We start from the raw sequence: 21,267 nt of genomic DNA, 5'->3' as shown, positions 1-21,267 counted from the left end.
AAACGAGGCTACCTCGCTTTGATGACTAAACCATTTATCCCCCACTATTAATCTCACAGTATTGACTTGAAATGCAAGAAAAGTATGGTTACATTTGCCCTGTCAGCAGCTGTGTGTGTATGTGTGTGATCGAGACACAAAGAGACTCTGCCTTACACTTGCATATCGTTTGAACCATTAATTCTGCATGATGTCACTTTTCTACTGACGCGTCTCCTTCTGAGGACCTTGTTTTCTCCTTGGGGGGAAGGTTTGATGATAAAACATGTTTTGCTGGGCACTTAACAGACTTTTTTCAGATTTTAATTTCACCTTACATCAGCTCCACTTACAACACTCTAGAACCGTCTGGCCTTGCACATAATCCTTTTTGTACAATACCAGGTAAAAACTTGAACTCAGTCCAGGTCGACTCTGTCACTTCTGGAGATATATGTCTTCAAATCAGCGCTACTTTTACCCAATTTTTTAATTAACTGAATACGTGTAACCCAAAATGAAGAAATCCCCTTGTCCTCTTCTCATTCACTGGTTCTCCATTAAACCTGTAATATTTATAATGGACACTGGAATCCTCCCTGGATTGAGGGGATTAGTTTTCTCTGTAGAGCAATAATTAGCTTTGACCCTACTGTATGTGAGCGTCCTCATGCAATGGAAACGTAATTACTGCTGATAATTAGAGTTGAATATCTCACACCTGTCTCTTTAATATGCAAAGCAACATGGACATAAATGAATATCAGTGAAGCTCACTTTCATGGGACACCTGCAGTTTTGTCCTGATTAGATGAATCGCACTAAGATGAGTTAACATTCAGTTGAATAGATGATGCCACACCGGTTAAATGTTCATTCAGCTTTGTGGAGGATGCTCTAAATATATCCCTGGCTGGTTTGTCACACTGACAAAGATCAGACATATAACTCCACTAAGAAAATACCTTTATTTGAGAAAATGAGGCAGATCAAAGAGACTAATTGGTAAGTGTGAAATACAATTATTACCGTTGACCGAAGCTTCATTCTTTGGCAGAATAAATTTTCGAACATTTTCACTATATACGCTCACCTGTGTTGAAACACATCAGGGACACACACATGAAGACCAACAGTTTAAGGATGTACAACAAGATGCCGCGCATTACCTCTGCTAAGTAATGGACGGTGGGGAGCCATTATTTTATGTAATGAAACATTTCAGTCTATTAGCAACAAGAGAGTTTAACTATTAACCAGTGCACAGCATATTGCATTAGGATGGTTGCTATGGTTACGTACAGTATTATACAAACCAGCCATGATTTATATCAATTAAGTACACTAGGTATTGCATTGGAAGTGTGTTGCAGGTGTTCTGATGTGCTTATATAAAGTGTGCACACACACATGCACACACACTGGGTAAGTGGGTAACAAGGGTTAAACAACATTGCTGCCAATGGTTTTCTGCTATTTCACTGAACTACAGGTGGCAGTAATGCTCCAAGAAATGCAGCAGTGTGGCGACAAAGGCAGGAGAGAAGAAGATGGCAAGCTAGTAAACATTAATGAAATACATAATTTAACTAGAATGGCATTCAGTAGAGCGCATACGTCCACCAAGGACCCAACAGTCCCTTTAAATTCAATCAATCAGCATCAAATAGAACACTATGCTTAAAAACCAACCAACCAGCAGAGGGGGGAAAAAACATAACCTCTTTGGTGGAGGTCGAATTCTGCTTCATAGATTTCTTAAAAGGGAAGATAATACATTCAACATGTTTGTAAGGCCTCAAGGATGCACACTAAACATTTTATTTGTTATACATTCAAGAAAAATACTGCAATAACAGTACTGATATCTAGACCCCACAGTATATGAGCACGGAATTAGCTTCAGTTCAACAGCCCATGATGCTTGCAGCAGGTGTTAATATCATCAGATGCAGGGTTTCTGCTACATTCATTTTGCAGCGGTGGCCTGCCCCTGAAATGTACTTATTCTGTTTGATTCGCTTTAGATTGTATGAGGCATGCATTTGAACACAATGAAAAAAACCCTGCTATGGGCACACAGTTTACCTGCCACACACAACACAAGACACGCAGAGCCAGGACTTTGGGGTTAAGGTGCTTAATAATAGCTAAATCAATGCTATTGTCAGTTTGAGTCCACAGTACTTCCGTGGACGGGTCCTTTTGAAATCAGGAAATGAGCTCAGTTTACCATTTGAAAAATGAACAAGGGAAACTGTTGGCTCTCATCTTTCTGTGGGTGTTTGCATTGAAATGGAACAGCAAGCTCCCCTTTTGTATGTCCCACCCTCTGTAAAAGATCACTGCACTCCTGCTGTCACATGTCAGCATTGATAATAGATCCCTGTGGTGAGGCTTGAAAAAAAATCAAATGAGTCTGTGATGTGACGTGCAGATTTGAGGCCGAACCCATCAGACTCTGTAAGCTCCACATATGCAGTAGAATCACCTGCTCTGAGCCCATTCTTTGATAACGAAGGGCGCTAATGAGGCTGACAGTCGAGGCTAACAAAAGTCCAGTCAATGAGGACCAGTGTGTGTGTTGGTGGCTGTCAGACCCACACATTAAAGCTCCCTTTTAGCCAATGGCTTACCAACATTAGCAGGTCCCACCTCTCTGCCAAAGGTACAGGCAGTGTGCGTTGTCTCAAGAGATGAAAGGTGACATCCGACCTGAAAAGGAAAACATGATCTAAGACGGATGTTGTTCCTCTGAGGGGAGCGGGGTTCTGAGTCAGACTACGGTAACACCGCTAGTGAAGACAGGCGTCAGACGATCAGAGAGGAGATTTCTGCGTCTGTCCTCACAGGAAGGACACGACTGCACTCAGAAAAGTTGCAATGAAGGAGAACATTTTTTGTGCTTCTATTTTTTTATATATTGTGGCCATTATAAAAGGTCGCGGGAGTCAGACCATCAAATTCCTGAGCTTTCAAATATGTGGCCTTTTAGAGATCATTAAAAATATGAGGATGGAGTGTGAACTACAGAGAATGCAGCGGGTTTAAAACCATGCGGCTCCAAGGTGGTTATTCTGTCACTTAAATATTTTCTCCCAGACTCGCATTCAAACTCAGTGGGAGTATTTAACATTTTCAGTTCATCAGACTTGGGTGCAAATTTACTATGACAATTCTACGGCATATTATGTGTTATTTCTGGCAGGCAGTTGAACCATTGTATGCCAACTGAATTGAAATGAAAGTACTGAAGATAGTGTGCCTGGAAGTTTTTGAGGACACATATCATCTTCTGGGACATGCACAAACAAAATTACAGCAAGTCAAGTTAGGTGGATATATATATTTTTTTTTTAAATACAGTAAGCATACAGTATATTTATCTCTTTGAAATATTTTTGTTTCTTTCTCGCTGTGATTATTTTGTGGTGCACTAGTGCACTTTCTCCCTCTGACAAGAAGATTATAATAAAAACTAAATAAAGATTGTATTCGGAAATTTTTATAAACAAAGTCATTGAAGTTACTTGGGTGTTGTTTATGGATAAACCTTATTTTAATCTAGGAGCAAAAGAGACCTGGAGATTTGAGCTGCTTAAAAGACTCAAAAACAGAAAGCAAAAACAAAAAGAGAGGAGCCATCTGGAGTAACTCATCTCATCTTCTGTGATGTATGAAGAACAATGTAGTGCTTTAGCCTTTCTCTTCTCTGAGCAGCATGGCGTATTATTGAAGCAGACATCTCGGCACAACACTGCTGTTTGCAGTAGGTGAGAGAAGCTTTTGTTGCTGTGAATTTGCTCTTATGAATACTAAATCACTGTGGGTGGAAACAGGCAAAAACCAATCAGGCTGAACACAGATAGTTAGATTACAACATATCCACACAAAGGTCCACATGCAGTCCATCTTACAGCATGAAGGAGTTGGTTTTTACCTTAATTTAAGTAGGAATATGTATTTAAATCACTAGAGAACATTATCTGCTGTGTGCAGAAGTAATGCATTGGTATATTACTTGTAAATTCAGGTTTCAGTTATTGGCACAAAGGTAATTGATGCTTGAGAGAGTATTTTTTTTCCTTTCCTTTTATTTTATTGGTGCAGCCAATCCTGGGGCCCCTGAGGTGTGAGCTAGAGAACAGAAACAACCATACAGAGAAATTTATGGAGCCGTTAAGTGGCATTTTGTTTTGTGGGCTTTGCTGTAATCACTGTCACTGCAGACTTCGGAAAATGGTTTTGTGTCTGCGAGTTTGGTTGAGGCCCCTTTAGGGTACAAGCACCGCACTTCAGCCTAGCGTGGCCCCAGCAAGCTGCAAAAACAGTGCAACAGTACTCTTCAAACCTGACTTCATTATCACTTGCACATGTACTGGCGTCTTGTGCATTGTCAGGTAAAGTAAATCGTCTGCGTGGGAGCTAGAAAGGCAATTATGGAGCGCCTACCTCCACTAAGACAAAACAGTAACCTCCTTGGTGGAGGTAACAAAACAAAGGGCACTTAGATCCTGCTCAAAGGTCCAATCATGACATGTTAAAGAAAGAGAAAACAAATCCCTGGATCCAGCCCTTTTCTCTGGGGCCGCTCCACAAACCAATGGGTCCTTCCTTTGCCCAAACCTCACCTTTCCACCAAGTTTCAATAAAATCGGTGAGGTTGTTTTTGTGATATCCTGCTAACAGGCAGACATTCAGCAATGAGAACATCATCCCCTTGGCGGAGGTAAAATACAGATAGAAACTTAAAATCTGTATTTGGCAGTTTTTGTTCCAAAATGTGTGAAATGGCATAATTTGTCTTAAATATCCTTTGAAGGGATTTTCTTTGTTTTTTATTTATTACATGTGGACAGTTGGACAAAAATGAAAGGGCCTAAGTGTGTTTGGAGCTTCCCGGTCTTTGGTCGTTTTGTTTTATGTTGTGCCATCTCCAGGAGCGACGCTAAGGATTCTAGGCCACCTAAAAAATATGGCTGGGCCTCCCGCCTCTGCACATCTGGTCTAACACATCCACAGCTTGCATGTCTGAGCAGTGTAATTTAGCTCCCCTGAAATTACCCCCTTTAATCTCCTCTCATTTCTTATCTAAAGAGTTTACAGTCCACTGAGCACATTTTTAATGTGGAGTCGCTTTCAAGGTCATTTATTCATGAGCTTGCCTCCTGATAAGTCAGCATTAACCGTGGCCAAGCCTGGCAGTCACTGTAAACAATAAGTGTGGATTAAATGATTATAGCAATCAATTCTCTGGGCCATCTATTATGCTCCTGTAGGGCTTCTTAGACCTAATGCTACTTTATATGGGCCAGCTCTGAACAATAATGTTATTAAGAATGAGAGGGAAACAACGTAATAAATCAATATTTACTATAGATAAACACAAAGTCATCATCAAAGTTGGGAGAGACTGTTTTTTTTTTTTCTTAAAGGAAAAAAAAAACTTTACAATGTAAACATTTGTGGAGCCGGTGGAGGCGAAGAATCTTTAATCTGTGTATGAATGAATCATCACCAGCTTGTGTTTTCGGGTGATGTTTGGGTTTTTGGTTTCAGAGAATCTGTGCATCTGGTGTGCATCCTCTGCTGTTTTATCTTATGACAGAATGAAATATAGACGACATTAAGTGACAGCAAACAGCAACAAGAAACTGTCTCATTCATTCTGCAAAGAACTATTTGACTGACAAAGGTCTTTGAAGCATGATTTTATTTAGAAAGCAACATTCGTCATCCATTCAAAATACACGCACCAATGCTTCCAAACAGGCAATTTCGCTCACATCATAGTTTAAACTTCCCAATGCTATTCTCCTAGTACACAACCTCATCACCACCACATTAGCTGAGAAATCCGGCTGCTAACCTGCAGAGCAGTTTGTCATTTGCACCCTGCGTCAAAGCGAATTGCAGCTGCTGCCTCCGAACCCCATGCCTGCGCTGCGTTGTTTAGATGCTGATGAGGCGTCTTTGCTCTTCCAGGCCATGTTGTGTCGGAGCGATGTTTTCAGATGGCAGCGTGTTGCCTGCCTGTTAAATATTATTCCAAAGATTTGTATTGGTTAGATGAAGCTGATGGACCTGCTGTACTGTGTATTCAGCAGTGTTGATATAGTTATTCATATGAAACTCGGAGGTATATCCCCCTTCAGAGGTAATTATTTCATCATCACTCTCTCCAGCAGCAGCACGGCCCAGCTACTTCATAATCACTGTATAAAGGAGTTAGAATGCTATTTATCACATGAATGCATTGACTGTAACAGTCTTCTACATTGTTTGTGACAGTCTGTCATGCGTGTAGTTTAATAATCAGACCAATAACAGTAAACAAAGAATAAACTAATATGCAAAGTGGTGATTGGAGTAATACATTGATTGATTACTCATCTGACATGCATGATAAATCTCTTTTTACTCTTCTTATTAGATATTTTTGAGCAAGCACGTGCACATGGAAAAAGCCACGCAGTGTCAAATCATGGGACGTTTGTTGCCTTATTTTTGCTTCACTGACAAGTTTAGCTCTGAAAGTGTGAGGAGTAGGAGGTAGAGAGACCAGTTAAACCCACAGGGTTCTTTAACAGCTTGTTTACCACATTTTGTTGCCACGGAGGAAATCAGTTTCTGACAAGTGTCAATGAGTCGAACGTTTCCTCCCCATGTCTCCCTGCACAGACACACCGGGGTCGGAACAGTCTGCCAAGTAACTGAGAGCTGCTGGCGTCACAGAAAATCTCAAAAAGACACAAACAGTCCAGATGTACAGTCTATGCGAAGTGATGAATTTAGGGTAGTAGACGTGTGATTGGGGAATTCATATTTTAAGCTTTAGCTGGAGTAGTAGTGAAATTATATGTTGGTTCATCTAAGTGTTAGAAGGGTCATCTTTTAGTGCCAAACACTGGAATTGTGGCCTGTCCTAACCTAAACTAAATTTGAGACTGTTCTAAAAGAACATCAGCCCCAAGGTCGTCAGTGGAAACAGATTATTAGCTTATTATGATCCATATTTATGTTTTATTGAAAGATGGCTTAATTGTTTCTGTTACCAATATTATACAGCACCTTTAACTGTGTTTATTATGGTAACCGTGACGATAAAGGTTGGTGTGTCTGCCATTTAAGAGCTATAGTAGGAGATGCCCCTACAAACAACACATATGGTTGGAAAGCTTTAATATTTATACCTGTGTAACAAAGATAATAAGTTGTGTGACAAGACACTTCAGGTAAATATGGCAAAAAATTATATTCCAAAATATGATCATGAAACTTCCCCAGTTGTTTACTAACATTAACACAATCATAACAATACAGGTTTTCTGAAATATTACATTTCGATTTCCAAACAAGGCTTTACCTCCATGAAGGTTCTCATGAAATCCACAAACTTGCCTAATTTTCCAGAACAGACATCAGAGCATTGAATGAAGCCAGTTTCAAAATGTTTGTTTAATTTTGTTGACACATTAGAGCCAGAGATTTTCACCGAGGGGGTTTTGGATATATCTTTTTTATCACTCCATGAATCAGAAAAAACTGTCAACAGCCATAAAAAAATAAATCCATTTTTGTTTCTGCAGGGTTTGGTCTGTGTAACTGCTGCTGAAGTTGAGGTTTCTGCCTGAGTATCTGAATATAACCTTTAAATATATGTATTTTATCCAATGATACTTCATGTTTTGTTGCAAATCCTCCATTGCACTAAAGTTGCTGATACAAAGAAAAGGGCACATTTGAATCCAACAAGACATGGTGCAGTGTACTTTAGTGTATATTGGACCCTTTCTTTCCAGTATTCTGAAATAAGACGTTAATGGAAGCAAAAAAAAAAAATATCTGAAACTGACCAGTTCATGAAAAACAATGTTTTTGCCTGACGTGTCTCACCTTCACTCAGCACTGACCTTTTACACTGACACTGGCGACTCTTGCTGAGCTCTGTTGACAGTTACCTGGAGCCTCTTGTGCAGTTCAGGTTATTTTTATTGTTTCACGTTTCTACCTGCAGCCTCCACATGTCTATGATATTTGATAAGGACATCATCAGCATCACCATTTCCTTCATATTCCACCTACACTCAGCCTGCCTATAAGTTTACAGCGGGATTGAGACATCTTAGTTAATCGTGCACCAATCTGAGATGATTCTAATGACGTACACAATATACATCACAAACCATTTGGTAAAAAAGGTCAGTGGAAATGAGACGGCAATTAACAGACGGTAGACATTTCTTTTCTTTCAAAGCTATACTGTCTTCTGTCTTTTCTATTTTCACAAATGTACAGTTTCCATTTAAAGCAGGTAACCTTCAACAAATCCCATTACTGAGACATCCTGTGACAACATGTGTGACCTTTACGATCTAAACTCGATCTGCTGTATGTGTGACAGTTAAGGCAACACGTGAGGGACAGCTGGGAAAAGGGCTTGGTGCCTTTTCTGTGTAGATTAAGGGATGTGACACCTGCATGTTCGTCTGAGACGATCTCTGTACTGAGGACACGATGGCCAGTGTTTACACACTGCCATGCATCCTTTTTTTGCAAGATATTTGTGTAAACAGAACATTGCATTTTTATCATTGCACCCCTTTATTTTATCAATTAGATTGTGTCTCTGTCTTATTTGTGTGTCTTTGTGTGAGATATGGGATGCTTGAATTTCCCCATGGGAATGAATGTCTTCTTGTAACTTCGAGAGCAGTAAATTCAAAATGTGAATTCAAGTGTGTCAACAGAAACTTGATTTTCTCCTGCTATCAAGACATAGATGATGTTGAAATGGCACCATGGGCTCTGTAAGGATAATGGCTAAAGCTCTCACTGTGGTAATGACATGATTAACTTCAGTTCCGTCCCTATAAATGTCTATAAGTGGTCACACTGGAGCAGGCGTCTTTACTTAGCCCAAGCAACAGGACCACTGCCACTTGCGTAAGCCAGTGACTGGATATAAAAAGATGGACAATCCATATCCACCTCCTGCCAGTGTACAAAGATAAAGCCAAAATACTCTGAATACAGCTGCTGCCATTTTGCACTAGTGATCATGGAGTGTAGCTCTGATTTCAAGGTCTTGTTAATATACAAGCTTAACTAATCATGAGTTATTTTCAGCTATCTACCATGATGTCACTACTTCTTTTTTTTTTTGTTCCTTTTGGTTTTCTCTCCTTTGTCTCCTGTTGGGTGAGGCTGAAAAGCACTCACCTGACCTGGCTCCTGAATAAAGCTCTTTAGATTCTAGGTTAAGGCGTCAATTCTAACTTTTCTTCTTCTTAAGCCTCCCACTTGGAGCAGAGTGTCCCTCAGGTATCGTGCTGAGGTCAAAAGGTAAAATGGTTGAGCATTTCTTCATTGGCTGTTCGGGTTATGTGGACCAGTTTACCAGCTGGAACAACTTTTAAGTAAGCAAGCAAAATGTGTTTGCCAGGGACCAGTCTTTTTTTATCTTTTAGAGAAACAGGTGGTGTAGGGCTCTGTCTTAATGCTCTGGTGCAACTACATCCTTTTGCAGTACGTATGTGCCATTTAACACATTTTTGTTTCTGTCACTCTCATCCTTTTTTTGACTTTGGAAGGAAAACCTCATAGTTTGTGCTTGTCTCTCTTCCAAGAGTGACTGCAGCACTTTGGAGAGAAGATGGTCGCCTTTCAAATCACGCCTGTCTGATTTTAAACTCACCTGCCTGTTCAAACAACTTTGTTGGTAGCATGAGAGTAACGACACCTTCCCTCAACTCAACTTTCACAGGAATCAGTTTTGACTCTGTCATGGGCTTTTTATTCCTCTCTGCACCATGTGTCCTTATTTGTTCATCTATGTGTTGTTTGACATTGGCATTGTAGATTTCTCATTGTGCATTAAAAAATGTTCTCATTTTGCTGCCAAATAGGATCTTAAACCTGACCATAGATGTGTCACATATGATCCTGCAGACCAAAGGACGTGATGCTTGATGGGCTTTCAAATAAAATGCAAATGGAAAATCTGTTCCAGTCAGTTCGAGCCAGAAGAATAAGTTGAGCTCATCTTTAATTCATGGGAGCGCTTACAGTGCTGTGCCAGGGCAATCTTCCTCATGCACCCCGCCAAAAGCGGATTCCCAGAAGGGTCAACATTTCCCTGGGGAAACAGCTGGACACAGGCCTCCCACTGGATGTTTTCCACAGTTCTCATCCTGTTCTCCTTCTTCCTTCTCGCCGAGAAACATCCACTTGGAGTGTGAGGGGATTTAATGATGTGTGTGATCACTGCAGCCCAGTCAAGAGATTAGGAAGCTGCAGGAACCTTTGCTAGAGTGCGGATCATCACACAGGTGTTTTGAGGGGATAAATACTGTATTTAAGCCAAACACGGGAAATACCTACGTTTCCGTTTGTACTTCAGAGATGGAAGCTGGTTGGAATTTGAGTAGAAATTAAATTCTGTTTATTTTAGTGCTATCTGGAAGGAAGCAATGTTGACTTGCCTCCCTGTCTGACTTTAAATCACGTCACCAGGACTTTATTCATTTAATTTTAAAACTATTCCATTAAAGTTTCATTTTTAAGTTTAAGATCAAAGTAGTTGCCATCTTGAAGAATGCAGGCTTGCTGACGGCAGTTCGGTTGATGGCGCTGACAGTGTACAGCAATGATTTCCAACTCCATCTATAGCTGTTCACTTTGATTGAAAACGCTGCTTTTTTTGCAACTTCCTGCTCGTTATTAAGTCGTGGCTTGGAAAGAGGGAAAGACATCATTTCTTTGCTGAAAATTGGAACAACATTGGATGTTGGCTATCATTATAATTGAGTGGGATTCCTGTGTTGCCCTAATCACATTGGGCTGATAATGACTGGGATAATTTAGGGATTTGTATTAACCTTGTTAACGTTGTTACTGGTTTTAAGCCTGTCTGCTTCATCTGTAAAAGATAAGGAAATGTCAGCACTAACTTTTCTAAATGGGACAAATTGAGAGTGAGAAAATCAAAAATGTTTCAAAAACTTTTCTAAAAGCATGCATCCGGTTTGTTAAAAAGTGTATTCTGTATGTATGTTGATTTAGTGTAATTTTAATTTAATTTAACATTTAAAAAAGTTAAGACAGAAAGTTATTGAAAATGTCAAGTGGTTTAACCACAAAAGAATAGGAAATATTATATAGTGTGCTCCGAAAATCTATTAATTAATTATTTATATCTCTATCTATATGAGCACCTCTGTAAGCACATGGCCTTGGTGTAAAGATTTCAAACACAGTTTTTGAAATAAATACTTAATTTACAATTATGATGAATATTCGATGTTCTCTTGGGGCCATTTGACATGTAACCAACCCACAACTGACCTTACCATAAAAACATCAGTTTTGCAAGAGTTACTTCAAATTTCCTGTCACGTGGTCTTCTTACACAAAACTTTATATGGCTCTTTAAATGGTGGTTACACTCATGTCATCGACCCAAATACATAATTTTTACTGTAATCTGGAGTCATTTGGTTATTTTTTTGTGTGTGTATATATATATATATATATACACAAGTATAAAGTCATCAAACCTGAATGGAACATAGACTTGTAAGCCAAAGTGTCTCAATCTCCCCCTAGTGGTTGGCTGCAGTTTAGGTCATAAACTCTGCCTCCTCCTGGTTTTTGTCAATTTAGTTAATTCTTATCACACTTGACAGCTGTGTCTGACTCGCGATTGGTGGAGCACGTACATATGTGCAACCTCAATGCCGCAGCTCCATCCCCCAATTGCTACTTCCAATTGAGGTCATCGGTGCAGGATGGCAGTGTTCATATCCGGTTTATTTTGGCCTCATTGCTAGATAATTGAAGGAAGTAGAGATGTGTCATCCGTCTTTGTCAACAGTTTCTGAGTTGGAATAAATAGAAGCCCACGAAAAAAGAGACGTCTTCCTTTGAAAGTCAAATCGTGCTCAAATGTAGAATGTCAGTCTTTGCTGTGTGATGTTCAGGGTGCTAGCCCTGTGAAAACTGATCCACATATAATCTGTTTGCTCTATTAAACATTGATCACGCTGGAAGACGACAGAGGAAATGTCTTTCTTTGGATTCCTTGGATAAGCCTCCATTCATTCAGAATATTTTCTTCCTCAGACACTTATCACTCTTGAGTTTTTTTATTCAGACACTTAATTTGTGTAAGCCCCTGTTGAAGTAGTGATTAAATGTCTTTGTGTTACCTTGCACTCCTGTTGCTCTATTGCAGACTGCAGCTAACTGAAGGATTTTGAGATCATCAATATTTATTGATGATCGTGAATATTCTGAAATGTATAAATTCCCACATGTGATCAAAACGAATAAAGGGCTCATTGACGTAACCCTGAGATTTCAAGATGTCAGACACTCAGGTTACATCTGTCGGACATTATTCCCGTTGGAGCCTTTTCTGTAAATCCAGGTCGTGTTTTGCTCAATGAGGTGACAGCTCATTATGAATTAACTTATTGCGGGGGCCTTAAAACACACATGACAGAGCACAGTTAAAATTCCCATTGTTACATTTCAACAGCAGCTTTATGTCTGCCCTCTGTTCTCTCACTTGCTTCACCTCAGCACCCTCGTCTGGCCTGGCTCAGGATCAGCTCAGTGTATTGCTCTCTCTCTCCATTCCATCCTCTGACTGAACTCATTTTAAGTTCTCTCGCTTCACAGCACGGCGGACGTCTAATTGTTCCATCTGTCATCTGTCACTCCATGAGCATCGTTTCCACACCTCAAGTCAGAACGATGTACATTCGATTCAAAGACACCTGTGGCTCACTTTATCCTCCCTTTAGCCGACAGGGAGGTGGGTTCCTTTCTCCTCAGCGACATTAAGAGCTCACATCACCAAACACAACAGAAAGATCTAATTTTACATACCATTACAAAGGTCATTTGTGTTTTTTTACTCACTGTAAAAATGTGTGGCGCTGTTACTTAGCGTGCAGGCGTGAGCTCGTCAAGGTTACACAGAGCACATCTGACTAATGGCCCAGCTCTCTGTACATGCTCATGCTAATCACTTCTCTGATTGATTGTGCTGCTCCTAAGCACTAATAGCATCATTAGCTGGAACTGTTGTGGCAGTCTCGGCTCTGAGTTTTCTATTCCCTCGTCGAAGTTTTCTTTTTTCCTTTTTTTATTATTTAGAAAATAGATTAGGACAGGTTCCTTTTACATCTAATTGGCTTTGATTCCCGGTAAAGACAATGCAACACGTAAATCTCAGTACAGCGAACAGAATCTCATTACCTTCACTGTCACTCCTGTGCATGTTGGTCCAACAGGAGCTGCTGTTGCCCTGGAAACCTTGGGTGAAACTGTCCATCTAGAGAAGTGGCAATAGAACGATGGACAAGGACACAGGGCGGCTGTGGCTGAGGGGTAGAGCGGTCGTCCTCCAACCTGAAGGTCGGCAGTTCGATCCCCAGTCTTCTCCATCTGCATGCCGAAGTGTCCTTGGGCAAGATGCTGAACCCTGAATTGCCCCTCATAGAACAACAAAGTGCTGCTAATAGATGCACTGTATGAATGTGTGTGTGATTGGGTGAATGTAAAACTGTACTGTAAAGAGCTTTGAGTGGTCATCAAGACTAGAAAAGCGCTATATAAATACAAAACCATTTACCATTTACCATCTATCGAAAAGTAGTGGTTGATCAGCAACTGGATGCTGATTGAATTTTACCATCAGATCTTTTCATCAAAAGTTGCAATAAGAAACCTTCATATTCTACATTTAAATGTACATCAGTGTGATAGCAGTTAGTTTTGATGTGGTTTATGAGTTAATGCAAGTCATAAGGTAACTAAGCAACAAATTTGTATTTCTATTTATCAAACAAATCCTTATAATTTCTTCCAACAGGTGGTATTATATTATAACTAAATACAAACATGCGTGTTTTCCAAAGGACACAAAAACAGTGATGAACCCCCTATGACACACAAGGTTAACAGCAGCAACAATATCTAAATCATGTGATCACCATATATAAAACTATATGACACTCATTAGGGCAAATACCTCCAGCATATAGTCTTAATAGTCACTTTAAGTTCAATCAACCTGCACAAAATTGCACAGACTCATGGATATCAGTCCCCTGAATATGCCAGGTTATTACAAATCTAGAACCATTGGTGAAAAAACACAATCTTAAAAAATTGAAGAAAAAAATCCTGGATTTGCTCCCTTATCCAGATCCACAGCTAAATGAATGGATTATTTTCAGATCTATACCGCATATCTATATGCAATCTTGCTCACACAAAAACCAAACCAACAGCAAAAAGTGGAAAGGGGTAAAAATACAACCTCCTTGACGGAGCTAATGGGGCAAAGAACAAACTTTATATTGTAGCTGATTGTGTAACATCAGCACTGAACAACAAGTGTGTCAGTGGTTCATCACTGTCCCCTGGAAACATCTCCATTGTCCCGATGAATAAGTTAAACATCCCAAATCAATCGAATTAGTCCACTTTTGAAGCAAATATGATGCATCGCTGCTGCTTCCTGTGATCAGTGTTCCAGTTGCTTACTTGGTGTTCAATAAACTAATTTGCATGTTTCATGTTTTAAACGTAGATTGCGTGACACTGGTTTCCTGAGGTCGATCTGCTGACTGAATCGTGACCAGGGTTTTCAAAGTGATGGGATGGCCGAGGGGAGCTGTAAAGGGCAGGAGCGTGTGTGCAGAGTGTGGCTGGTGTGCTGCCAAACTGTCAGAGAGCGTTTTGGTTGCGTCAGCTGGGGGACGATTATTAGTTTAACCAGAGCGGATGTTATAATCATAGGGATGGGAATCCAGCTGGGTAATCAACACACTCATTTTTGGGTCATCATAACAAAGACACACTCGCATTTGAAATGAAGCAACGCGCATACCCCAGCTCCAGGCCCTTCGTTCACGCACCATGTTCACACACTTCTTCAGCAATGCCACCTTCTTGTTGTGATTAGTTGCTCTTAAAAAATGTAAAAGGCCTTCTGCTCTGTGCGAGCCAGGTGTGGGGCCTGATCCACAGCAGCTGCTCCTGTTGCCTTTAAATCAAAAAGGTGGGAACAGTTTGAGAAGAAGTGGAGCGGCATGAAAATGTGATCATCGGGCGTGAAGCAGAAGAATCAAAGCAACAGAAGAAACGTTGCTTTTACCTGATGCTACCACACACTGTATCTAACTATACAATTTCCCCTCTTACTCCTCCCTTCACTCTCAAAAGAGAAACTGTTGTTCAATCCTGAGTTTTATACAGCGTGAATAAAAAATATGGATAAGTAACAGCTTTGAGGACAAGTGGAACAATCACCATTTTTATAGATGTTGTCGAAGAAAAGGGAACATCCACTGATTACACACATCAATGTGTGATAACAGGGAATACCACACATCGCCTCAAGTTATGTCAGCACCACTGGACTATAAGTTTCAAAATGAAAACATTTCAAAAGAGTCAGAAAGACGTGAGTTTGACCAGACTTCAAGCCACCCCCCCCTCTTCTCTGTATAGTTAAGCAGCTAAAGGCTCCTCACTGAAATCATTGATCAAACCATCAATGGCCATTGTGGGTAAACTGGCATTAGCTGCCATTTTGAAGCCATTTTGAAGCCTTGAGTTGGACATTTTGTCCAGCGCCAGCTTGGTTTTTTGAAACATAAAAATAACCATATGTTGAGGAGTGGGGTGGGGGTGGAGTGGGGGCGCGACCTGCACCCATTGGATGATGGTAGCTGACATTTAACGGCCCGATGCATATGATGCTTTATCGTCTATTGGACTCTCAATGGGCCATTATTTACAAAATGAACATCATGCTGTGTTGAAGAAGACTTGAAACTAGAAATTAAGACCCTACACTTCTTGTGAAAATGTTTACTGACGTTTTAAATCAAGTGAGATTTTCTCATAGAAACATACTTTTATTTTGCAACAAATGAAGACACCCTCCGCTGGTTATTTGAGAGACATGTTCCAGGCACTTCTGCATTGGCTTAACTTTCACAGTGTAATCTTATATACAAAAATATCAATATCACATTTATCACACGTTGTTGTGTAAATATTGCAGCATCAGCAGCTGTAGCTTTGCGTTGCCTTCAGGCACCTTCAGGCCAGCAGGACCAGAATCAGTTCACTTTAACCTCGACAGACTCAGATGAAAATGAAGTGCATTTGCTGTTCATTATTTGGAATGAGGTGATAGTCCTGAATTATATTTGTTTCTATGTTTATTGAGTTAAAACCACAATAGTTTAAATAAGGTAAAAATCCCTTACTGAAAATAGTGTTGTTTGATTTATTTTGTATACTCTTTGCAAGATCTTGTTTTAAATTATGCTATTTCATTATCCTCAAGACTATGCTTAGGTTGAAGTTTGTAGTTATATGCTTCTCTTAAACCCAAATCCCCACAGAGATCATTGAAGCTTTGTGTAATTGAATGTTATTTAATCTAAACTTGACCCTTCCTGCAAGTTGAGCCGTGTTTAGAGAACTGCTGAGTTCAGCTGCAGTGCAGACTGAGGAAGTCTCCATTCACCTCGTCTTATTAAAATAAATGCTCCTTTTAAGTACGTGCACCAGCCCCCCTGTGGTTTCTTCCCACCTCAGTGAAGGTGTTTTCCCTTCCTTCTGGAAGTGTAGTCCCACTGTAATTTAACCTCAGCACTAAATGTTCATGAGTCTTTTTTTGAATTTCCTCTCAGTCGTGTCACTTCCTGCTCCAACAGAACTAACGGGCTGACGTCAACTGTTTCTTTTCGTTCAGCGTGTGAGTCAGAGATTTAAACACAGGCGAGTCTAAAGGGCAACTTCTGCAATATCTGATTTGCAAAGGAACATTGTTTTGTTGTATTTGTCTTGTTTTCTGCCTTTTTCAGCTGCAGCTGTAGATTAACACTAGCGGTGAGAAAGGGGACTGAGAAATGAGAACTCGCTGACATTTAATAAACAGCACACTGCAATCTAATCTGTGAGAACAACTTGTTTTGCTTTGTGTCAAACGCAAAAGAAAGAACAAATACTTATGACTGATAGAAAAGGAACATTATTTTCAGAATTCAGAAAGGGATGCTCCTCTGTATTGCAGCTTGGTTATGCCAACAGTGGATTGCATGACCATGTATAATATATAAGACATTGCCTGCTGTGACAAACACAGAGAATCATCACCCAAATCTGACACTTTGTTTACTGCAATGGAGTTTTTTTAGCAAAATTCAGCTCTTGTTTTTGTTCTCTGGCCTTTAATCATATTAAAGCTCCTCAAGCTCATTCCAGCACCAAATCCCACTCTACACTCCCTACCCAGTTTTACCAAGTCTCACCAAACTAAAGCGTCAGACCACTTTATAGTGCGATAATATGTCTGTGTTTTGTATTCAGCTTGGTCTGCTGCACCCAAGGGCCCAAAAATGATAATGTAATGTTGTTTTAAAGGTACCATCTGCTGTTTTTTAACAGTAGTAGGGCTTTGGAGCAACTTTTTTTATGAGCATGGTCCTGCTTTCTCATCGATCGACAACTGGTAGCATTAATGCGGCAAGAAACCTTACAATGAACAACCAAAAGCAAATAAGAAGATGGCTACAGAAACTAATAAGATTTCTTTAAAATGGTGTAATAATTTACGAAGGAGAAAATGCATTCAACTGGTTTGTTGGACCTTCAGGATACACCGAAAGTGTTTCGGTGGAAAACACTGGGTGTAAACATAACCATTTGTTCACTAGAGAACTCCGTAGGGAGTGGAGGGAGGCACTGGATGGGTTACAATAGATGAAGAGTATTATTTCACTGAACTTATGAGGGTCTAGAGCAGCTTTAACCATAAAATACCTCCAAGCTAAACACACTCTCTTGTGCAGGGGCGAGAAATGTAGCAGGGACAGTTCTGCCTGCATCAGCTACATCAAACATTTTTATGGTCATGCAAAAAGTAGCAACGGGTTTAAGGTTAAACCTGGAGCAGAAAGTTAAACAATGGAATATATATCCATCACATATACTAAGTGATGATGATGGCAGTATAGAGCCATGGCTCTCGTCACAAAATGAGCGTCGCAGCACAACGTGTTCTTGTCAGTGACGGCAGCTCCGACGATGATGGACAGGCCCTGACAAACCTCCTCTGCCTCATCACAAAGGAAACCATCTCGAGATTATTCCATGAACTCTGACAGCACCTATTAGACGTAATGACGATTAAATGAGCATCCACCACCACACCATCAATCTTTTGACTTAATCAGTGGCTACCCAGGGATTTATCCTTTCTATTCATTTAAAAGCCACTGAGTTCAAGGAGAAGGCAAAGGGTGTGGCGGCCCACCCCTTCCAGTGTAAGCTTTTTTTTCCCCCATTTGATAAGTGGGACTGCAGTCATATTAGAAGACTTAGAGAAAAGCCATTGATTGCTTTTCCTGCTATCACCGTCATTTTAAATCAGCCTGGGGTTTTGATGAATGACAGCCCACCACGAGATACACCGGTTTTATTCACCTCCCTCATCTTTCATCTACTTGCCGGAGTCACGGCCTCACCTGCGCTTCCACAGACAAGGCCAGCACGACGCTCGCACCCTTATGAATCATGATCAACTGTTGCCTTCCTTGTGACTGACTAGCCGAACCGCTGCCTACCCATGGAGCATGTTTTAATCTGACATTCTCCGACACATCCTGTGCCTCGTTAATATGAATCTGTGAATGTATAATAGTGCATTATATTTTCATGCTGCTCACTCCTGACCAGTTTTCCACCATGTGTCGTTTGATCTCAGACAGTGTTGTTGATGAAAGCATACAGGAATATTTTATAGGGAATCGCGTGCATGTCCATGTCCTTGCAGCTATAGAATGCTGTGTAATTGTATCTGATTTTTAGATTTGGTTATATCCCTAATTAATCAGTGATTTCCCTTATGTTTTAGAATCGGAAATTGGATATGTTGAGCCTTTGAGCTCCTCTTTACACTGAGTGCGTAGCTGGACTGAGAAACCCTTTTTATGGCTCCAGGATAATTATTCAGCCTGTAGATCCAGGCTCTGGAAGGCTGCCTCTGATTCTGGCTGTAGGCTGTGTGTGTGTGTGCGTGTGTGTGCGTGTGTGTGCATGTGTGTGTCCCTCTAAAATACAGTAAGTGTTAGAGGAAATAAGTGTGTGTGCATGCATTTGACATTTCAATCCTGCGCTCCTGTTCTTTGTATTTCGGCTGTTTATGCATTATACATGGAGGTGTTTTACTCCTTCCACATTTTCACAGTCTCTGTTTGGTTGTTTGTGGAAGACGTGTTGCATTGTGCGTGCGTGTAATGCGTGCTCATGCCGTTTTGGGTCTGTACATTAATTTCTTTTGACAGTGTGGAAGCTTTCTCGAGGCTCATGTGTGGGCTTACCCAAGTTAAAATGTCTTTTCATGACCTATTTTAAGATAAAATTCCAAAGAATCAGCAGACACTGTTGCTAAACATTCAACCAACAATGAAAAGCTACGTGTGTTGAATAATATCAAGCCCGCACGCTGAGTCGATCTTGTAGAGAATTTGGTATTCCTCTCAACCTATGTTTGAAAATTGAATGAGAATAAAGGTTATAGCTTTGGTAAGTCATGGCGTGTACACAACTGCAAAACTTATCTAATTTTCTGATAATTATTCAGAGCTACCACACTTTATCTTTCTATGAGTTTGCATTCATATTTTCGGTTTTATTCAAATTCTTTATACAGAGTCAGAGCAACTCAGGGGAGTTCAATTAAGAAATTAAAATACATTTTTTCTTAGCGAAATACAAAATGGTCTCTGCTCTTACAGGCAGAGGCTGATGAATGCTAATATGCGAAACCTTGAATTTTATAAAACCATGCATTATAGCATTGAGTGGACCGGAGCACTCTCCCCGGGTTGGCTCAGATGCTTTTAGTTCACTCGTATTGATGAAGCCTATTTAACTTGACTGTCGGACAGAGATTTAGTTTTTTTGCGGATGTGATATTGGCAGACCATGTATGAACTAATCCTGCAGCATTAAAGCAGCCAAAAATTGTACAAAAAGTCTCTCTATATGTGATACAAAACAGAGTCCTTGCACAGATTACCTGAGAGTTGCTGTTGTGAGGGTTTTTAAACTAAGGACACACTCCAAGATGGATGAATGGCTCCAAGGAAGATAAAATATGAGCAATTCTAGTTGCTGGCAATAATTTGTCTTCGCCCGTTTTCCTTCCTGTAATCTCTCTGTTTTTCTACATTTGTGTTTTGCTCATCCGTCTCTTGAAAAATTGTAAATGCTTGCCAGTTACAGCGGTTACAGGGTTTAGTGTGAGGGGGTAAAGAGGTGAGTTACACAACTGCACCAACCAGCAGCGACAATCATGGGAGTGGGGAGGCAATCAGTGCTCTCAAAAATGTCCAACTTTATCAACAACACATATAGTTGATATAGTTAAAATGTATATATGTAGAAGTCAATAGGGCCCAATCAATACCTAAAGTTTTGCAAGTACCCATGCTATTGATATTGGAGATTTTTTTTAAATCTCATCGTGGGAGCCGACATGTCTCTTTTTTATACATTACAAAAAACTGGTATTATAGATCTGTGACAAACAATATGTGAGTGGGACATTTGACACTGTTTACAGTCAAAGTAGTTTTCACGTCATGGTTTCTTCACACAAAACACAAACAGCGACACGGTTTGTTTGTGTTTTCCAGATGTCATTTTGGCTAAACTCTATTTATAGCTATCTGTGTATTAATAGAGATTAATAGTTACCTGGTTTACTTATTGAATTGGCTTTAGTCCAAAATAAGATAGTGAAATATGTGTCTACTAGGTGGCTAACTAATTTGTACCAGCCAGTCTCCCACACAGAATGATATACACCAGAAAAATACATACCTGTTTGCTTAAAAATATCTTAATTTAACAACTAAAATGAGACTAAACTAAAGTAAATTTTAAGAAATGTATCCCGCTTGTGTCAACAAGCAAAACCTAATTCCACAAGAGGAGAGGAAAACTTGTAAACATACACAAACACTACTGTGCGCATCAAATATGAAGACAAACCTCAGAAAACTATTGAAGAATCTGTGTGACAAAAATAATGATAAAAAATTAAACTTTTGAATTTTTGTCAAAGGTATAAGTGTAAAAATTATATCAAAATAAAGAGCATGGACGAATTGAAGAGATTCAATATTTATTTATAAGTATACTCCCAGTGTAGAGCCCATGATGTGCTGTTCTTCACTGATGCACACA

At 40.0% G+C, this 21,267-nt stretch overlaps 1 protein-coding gene across 1 annotated transcript in view; it reads left to right on the top strand.

The window, feature by feature from the left end:
• Positions 1-21,267, top strand: part of asic2 (acid-sensing (proton-gated) ion channel 2) — a 370,810-nt gene that overhangs the window by 239,536 nt on the left and 110,007 nt on the right. The gene's annotated exons all lie outside the window — the stretch shown is intronic.

Source organism: Hippoglossus stenolepis, chromosome 16, assembly GCF_022539355.2.
Source record: "Hippoglossus stenolepis isolate QCI-W04-F060 chromosome 16, HSTE1.2, whole genome shotgun sequence".
Lineage (NCBI taxonomy): Eukaryota > Metazoa > Chordata > Actinopteri > Pleuronectiformes > Pleuronectidae > Hippoglossus > Hippoglossus stenolepis.
This window is presented reverse-complemented; position numbering and strand designations above follow the sequence as displayed.